This window comes from Anser anser, assembly GCF_964211835.1.
Source record: "Anser anser genome assembly, chromosome: 2".
Lineage (NCBI taxonomy): Eukaryota > Metazoa > Chordata > Aves > Anseriformes > Anatidae > Anser > Anser anser.
Window position 1 is genome coordinate 12279616 of NC_139721.1, and position 7626 is coordinate 12287241.

Genomic DNA, 7626 nt, shown 5'->3' on the forward strand with positions numbered 1-7626 from the left:
TCCAACCTCTGACCTAACACTAACAAGTCCCCCACTAAACCACATCACTAAGCTCAACATCTGAACGTCTTTTAAAGACCTCCAGGGATGGTGACTCCACCACCTCCCTGGGCAGCCCGTTCCAATGCCTAACAACCCTTTCAGTAAAGAAGTTCTTCCTAATATCCAACCTAAACCTCCCCTGGTGCAACTTTAGCCCATTCCCCCTGGTCCTGTCACCAGGCACGTGGGAGAACAGACCAACCCCCACCTCTACACAGCCTCCTTTAAGGTAACTGTAGAGAGCGATGAGGTCTCCCCTGAGCCTCCCCTTCTCCAGGCTGAACAACCCCAGCTCCCTCAGCCACTCCTCGTAAGCCTTGTTCTCCAGACCCCTCACCACCTTCGTTGCCCTTCTCTGGACTCGCTCGAGCACGTCCATGTCCTTCCTGTAGCGAGGGGCCCAAAACTGAACACAGTACTCAAGGTGCGGCCTCATCAGAGCCAAGTAAAGGGGGACAATCACTTCCCTAGCCCTGCTGGCCACACTGTTTCTTATACAAGCCAGGATGCTGTTGGCCTTCTTGGCCACCTGAGCACACTGCTGGCTCATATTCAGCCGACTATCAACCAGTACTCCCAGGTCCCTCTCGGCCAGGCAGCTTTCCAACCACTCATCTCCCAGCCTGTAGCGCTGCTTGGGGTTGTTGTGCCCCGGGTGCAGGACCCAGCACTTGGCTTTGTTGAAACTCATACAGTTGACCTCAGTCACAGAATTGTACAGTCGCACAGCCACAGAATCCCACAGAATCCCACAGAATCCCACAGAATCCCACAGAATCCCACAGTATCACAGTCACACAGTCACAGAATGTTGGCAGGGACCTCTGGATTTCATCCAGTCCAACCCCCCTGCTGAGCAGGATCACCCAAAGCACATTGCACACAATGGCATCCAGGCAGGTTTTGGGTATCTCCAAAGAAGGAGACTCCATAACTTTGGGCAGCCTGTCCCAGCGCTCTGTCACCTCACAGTACAGAAGCGTACCCTCGTATTCAGCCAGAACCTCCTGTGCTTCAGTTTGTGCCTGTTGCCCCTCGTCCTGTCGCTGGGCACAGCTGAAAAGAGACCGGCTCCATCCGCTCAACACCGTCCCCTCAGATATTTATATACATTGAGGAGGTCTCCCCTCAGTCTTCTTTTTTCCAGGCTATAAACATGCCCAGCTCTCAGCCTGGTGCTCCCGTCCCCTCATCATCTTAGTAGCCCTCCTCTGGACTCACTCCAGTAGCTCCATGTCCCTCTGGTACTGAGGAGCCCAGAACTGGACACAATACCCCAGGTGTGGCCTCACCAGGGCCAAGCAGAGGGGCAGGATCACCGCCCTTGACCTGTGGGCAGCACTATTCCAAATGCACCCCAGGATACTGTTGGCCTTCTTGGCCACAGGCTCAGGCTCACGGACTAGCACTCATGCCTGGACGTGGTGCTCTCACCTGGACTGGCCCTGCAGAGGGGCCTGGCCAGGTTGGCTCGATGGGCAGAGGCCAATGGGATGAAGTTCAACATGGCTAAGTGACAGGTCCTGCACTTTGGCCACAACAACCCCATGCAGCACTACAGGCATAGGGCAGAGTGGCTCAAAAGATTTGCAGAGGAAAAGGATCTGGGGGTGTTGGTTGGCACTCACCTGAACGTGAGCCAGCTGTGTGCCCAGGTGGCCAAGAAGGCCAACGGCATCCTGGCTTGTATCAGGAATAGTGCAGCCAGCAGGAGCAGGGAGGTGATTGTCCCCTTGTACTCAGCTCTGGTGAGGCCGCCCCTCGAGTAGTGTGCTCAGTTTTGGGCCCCTCAGTACCAGAAGGACATCGAGGCCCTGGAGCGCGTCCAGAGCAGGGCTACGAAGCTGGTGAAGGGCCTAGAGCACAAGTCCTGTGAGGAGCAGCTGAGGGAGCTGGGGGTGTTTGGTCTGGAGAAGAGGAGGCTCAGGGGAGACCTTAGTGCTCTCTGCAACCACCTGAAAGGAAGGTGTGGGGAGCTGGGGGTCGGCCTCTTCTCACAGGGAACCAGTGATAGGACCAGAGGGAATGGCCTCAAGTTGCGCCAGAGGAGGTTCAGGTTGGACATGAGGAGACATTTCTTCTCAGAAAGAGCAGTCAGGCATTGGGACGGGTTGCCCAGGGAGGTGGTGGAGTCACCGTCCCTGGGGGTGTTCAAGGAGAGGTTGGACGTGGTGCTTAGGGACATGGTTCAGTGGGTGACATTGGTGGTAGGGGGATGGTTGGACCAGGTGATCTTGGAGGGCTTTTCCAGCCTTAATGATTCTGTGATTCTTTCCCCACACACTATCACAGGCAGCCACAGACTGACAGACTGTGAGCAGATCCAGGCCTGACGTACCCCTGCTGCCTTCTTGGTTACCTTTAACCTTGGCTTCCTAATGCAGGTTGCTACACGGCGGGACAAGTACTTGTGACTACTCAAGGCCAGGGTGGAAACAGGAGCAGAAATAAACATTTCATGACAGGGAACAAGCAACAGCGTTTCGTGTAGCAGTGGCCCTGGGTTACTTCTGCCGAGTGTGCCCCAGTATAGGGTCTACACAGTTTGGGGACTGAAGGCTTGCAGACCCGATACCAGCTGCAGCCCATCCTGTTCACATAGGATAGCACACAAGGGGATTAGTACGATCAAGGAAGCCACTTCAAATAAAACACCAGCAGCAGAAGCCATTCTTCTCTTAGGAACTAGGGTTTTGTGAGTTATTTATAATATCGTAATTGTCAAAATCAGTGCCAACTTTCCATGCACAACCGTTTTCATAACTGTCAGCGAATTACTGATGGGGTTAGAACTATTTGTTTTTAAAACCGCACAACATTTTAGTGAATTAACTGATAAACAAGTAGAACCAAGTGAAAGCAAGTCAGCCCCTGACCCCTTGCACAGTTTATTCGATGAAGCTGTTACCCTGCCTGCTTGGCAATAACCTTCAAGCCATGGTGACAGAGGTGAACGGGGACCAACAGCAATAGAAAGAAGCTCGCTGCTCTGTTATCATTGAGTCGGTGAATGACAGACCCATTTCTACGGCTTTGGTGTCCCTACTGTCTCCAGGATCTCCCTTCTGCACAGCTGCAGAGGCACAAAGCCTCAGGCAGTGGATGTGCCCCACGCTGCTGCCGCAGAGATCCTGCAGCTGAGGAGATGGCGAGCAGCTCACGAGCCCCAGAGACAAGGCCTCCCTGTTCATACCACTGGCAGGGTGCAGTCCAGGAACACAGTCACAGCCTGCTGAAGTGACCTCATCCTTCAAATCACAGTCATCAGGTTTCTTAAGAGTCCTTCTCTGTCACACCTTACGTTGGTTTATAAATAAACTATTGAAAAGATACTAACACAAAGCCATTTTTGCCTTGCCTGCTGCTACGTAAACCAGGCGGTGCAGGTCTTTGGCTGGTACTGTCTGTTTGCTTTTGATATCAGTAATTAGACACGCCTCACAGTAGGGCAGGATGATTTTTTTTTATTTTTTTTTTTTGTGGATGGTTCTGAAGTAAATTCTCTTGGTAGTGGCACCAGCACGCAAATAACCATTTTAATAAGACACGGATATGAGAATCCACAAGCTAAAAATGTAGCTGCCCAGAATGACAGTAATGTATGCAGTAAAAAGACTTGCTTCATCGCTTGGAGGCTTCCATTATATTCCTATCAGCTGCCTCAGGCTTTTCATTGATAGCACTGGCAGAAGGGAAGCAGAACCAAGGCAATTAGAAAGAAACTATTGACATACAGTAGATCTACAGATAGACAGAATAACTGATCAGAGCTATGATTAGAAGCCAACAGTGGGCATATTTAACAAGATCTGAATTTACTACCTGAGAGGATACCATACAACAAAATTTTTATGTGTTTATTAATGTTTGAGAATTTGCAGATTCAAATTCATTAAGTAAAAATCATAGATGAAACACTCTGAACTCCTGCACCTTTGACTGAGGTCACTGGACCCTGAAGTTACAATCACATTGGTGTAAATCTTTTATGTACAATGCAGTGAGCACCGGATAGTAAGAGATCCTTTTTCTTGGCCTGATCCTTTTTCCAAACCTTAGGATATCATCCACTCCCTCCCAGCTCTGCTACTACGGGTGGATGTTGCACAGTTTAGAGTTTCTCCAGCTATCGCTTCAGGCAGTTGCAGCAAGGTACAGATCTATCCTGGGAATACAGGCACTATGTGTAGCCTCGCCAGTCCTTTACAACTTCCCCTGACCTACTTTATTTCTCACAGGTAATCAGCCTTGGTTCAGAGATTGTTTAGCACTGGTTTAAGACTGAGTAGACCTTTGCTGCTGACTACGTATAATGAATATTGTTTTTTCCATTTTGGTTAGTACACATGACTACTTATTTAAATGCATAGTTTCTGGCAGTAATAATCTTCCTTTGTGAGGAAAAGAAAAAGAGGGATTGAACACTTTAGTCCTGTGTGCATCATCCATTAGCAACTCTCCTTCCACATTCTGTAATAAATCTACGCTTATCTTTGTCTGTTTCTTACTCCTGAGATATTTTCTTTTTGTCTTTAATGCCTCTTACTCTGTTCATTTGCTTTTTCTAAATTGGTTCCTATGTTCTTGTTCTCTGCACCTACATGCAGTCTCAGTTATTGCCTTTTGAAGTTTCATTTTCTTAAAAAGTACCTGTTGCAGCCTTACAGCTACATATTTTTTCTTACTGCACTGCCTATCTCTCCCTCCTATAGAGGAAATTTGCTCTCGGGCTTTAATATTCTCTATTTCAGTTATTCTCAGTAGCCTCTATTCTTGAGATCACCTTCTCAAAAGACATTACCTTTCAGTTCACTGATTAAAAAAAAAAAAAAAAAAGTTTTTTTTTTCCCCTTATTCCAGGTCTTTTGTGCTTTTTCCTTGGAATAAGTTAACTCTGTGTATCATTACCACTTTCAAACTGGCATCCCCTTGTATTTTCAACAAGTTCCTCTTTGTTTAAAATCAGAAGCATCAGCACAGCTTCCTCAAGTGATTTCCTCTGTTTCCTGAGATAGAAGTTGATTTCGATGTGCTCAACAAGTGTGATAGACTGGTGGCGGCCCGCTGATTTGCTTTTCCCACTCACAGATGGCTCTGGCATATCTGTGTAGTAAAGAAATAGTGCTTGGAAGAGCCAGCTGAGCTGAATCAGTGCAGCTCTTCTCTGGACTGAGCACTTCCACACTTCCACTCAGAAGTTGCAGAGAGATCTCTTTTTTTTTTTTTTTCTCTGTCATTTATTTGAATAAATCTTGAAACACCGTTATGCATTCCTGTGATTGTCTTTACTTTCTTCAAACTATCTGTCCCGTGCAGGATCGCCAGGGTTCAGCAGAGCTGAAAGGAATGCCAAGCTCCACTAACACTCTTAGAGCCATTTCGTAGCTCATACCAATGCTGCAGTCAAGGTTGGTGAAGGTATTAATTCTGTTGACTCTGGTGTCATCCACAAGCAGTGTTTCTCTGTTGCTCAGAAATCCAGGTGCCTGTCACTCCAGTGGAAAAATCGTCCTCTTCTCACAGACAAATGAGACACCATCCCACTGCCCAGCCACGTGGGCAGACTGACACCACAAATAGCCTCTGCAAAAAGCACAAGCCATCTTCGCTGCAAAGCTCAGCTTCACTTAGTTCTTACCCGTGACCACCTTGGTCCTTCATTATTTCACTTTCTTCACTAGATTAAAGACCTTAATGGCCTCTTCCATTTAGCCTCACTTATGGCCCATCAGCTTTAACCACTCTCTGGTTACAATCTCCAGAGTAGCAGCACTACCAGTCCACGTTTGCGTGCTGTAGTGTATGGTGCTTCTTACACGGGATAATGCTTCATCTCTTTCATCTTTTCACCTGTTTCATTTCGCTGTGCTCTGCCGTTCAGAGAATGGCTGTTAATAGACACCATTTTGATAAGCCCTGAGTGCTTTTTCATGCCCCGCATCCAGCCCGCTTGATCTTGCCATGGTGTAATACTCCTCCCTTGGTTTTCCATCCTGCTGGCAAAAGAAGGAGGAAACAGGTGGAGGCAGACTCCATTCACTAGGTACCAAGAGATGCCCCTATTTTATTGCCTGGGCTATGTCACCCACAGGAGTACGATGTCCAAATCTCTGGCAGGGAGGCAGTCCTGTTATTTACAAGGCTCAGAAGTACCACTCGATCCTTTATTTTTGTTAATTTTGCAAACTTTTAAATTCCCAGGACATAACTGAAGTCAATAATATTGATCTCTGGGAGTAACACGTAGTTTTTCTACTGAAACCCTATTTGCATGTTCAAATAGACCGTGTGCATGCATAGCATGATATAGTATGACTCAATCTATTGTTTGTTTTAAATCCTTAATGAGTTGCTCTCTATTTCACCTGCCGGGCTGCTATACTTCACTTACAACCGACAGAAGCAGTAGGTTTACCAGCCTGCGTTGGAGCTTTTGAGTGCCTTCCAACCTAGCAGACTCCATCGAAACCCTGCAGTTGTTTTCTCTCCAACTTCATTATTTCCTTTGTTGTCGGTTGGGTCAGCTTTATTCCTGAAAGTGTTATGTAAGAAATGGATAGTTCCCAGCTCAGGAAACATATCGAAGATGTCTTTGAGACAGTATGTCACCAAAAAGCATTGATTCTAGAGAAAATTCTTCATACTCACATTTGATTTTTACATCTTATTTTAGAACACCATAATCAAAACCGATTTATTTTAAAGTGTGTTAGAATGTTTGTGAGGTCTTTGCAGGAAAGGTCTCTCTGTGAAACTATTTAAAACACACACCGGTGTCTTGAGAATAAGCACACAAGTATTAAATAAGTGACAAATATTCCCAAGGCTAGAATTATTATTGCATTCCGGTAACACAGTGATTTCCTTTTGCTTACTGGTTAGCTAATCAAGTGAACTGCTATAAATGCAAGTGTACTTGTTTTCTTCTCTTAGTTTTCTCTGGCTGTCCTAGTGCCTCGGTCCAAGGCATTGTGGTGGGTTAACCTTCCCGTGGGCTGCAGCTCTCCAACAACTGCTCCCACACGGCTCCGTCCCATGGGGTCCATCCCCCAGGAGCAAACTGCTCCAGCACGGGTCCCCCACGGGCGGCAGCTCCCCCCAGACCCCCTGCTCCTGCGTGGGCTCCTCTCCACGGGCTGCAGCTCCGGCCCGGGGCCTGCTCCTGCGGGGGCTCTCCATGGGCCGCAGCCTCCTCCAGGCCACATCCACCTGCTCCACCGGGGGCTCCTCCACGGGCTGCAGCGTGGAGATCTGCTCCGTGTGGGACCCGTGGGCTGCAGGGGGACAGCCTGCTCCACCAGGGGCCTCTCCACAGGCCGCAGGGGAACTGCTGCTGTGTGCCTGGAGCACCTCCTGCCCTCCTGCTGCACTCGCCTTGGGGGCTGCGGGGCTGGTTTTATCAAAATTTTCCCTCTCACAGCTGCTGTGCAGTGCTTTTTTACCTTTTCTTAAATCTGTGTCACAGAGATGCCACCAGCTTCACCGACTGGCCCAGCTCTGGCCATCATCTCAAAGCCAGCTGGAACTGACTCCGTCCAGTTCAGGGACAATCTCTGGTCTCTTCTTACAGAGGCCACCCCTGCA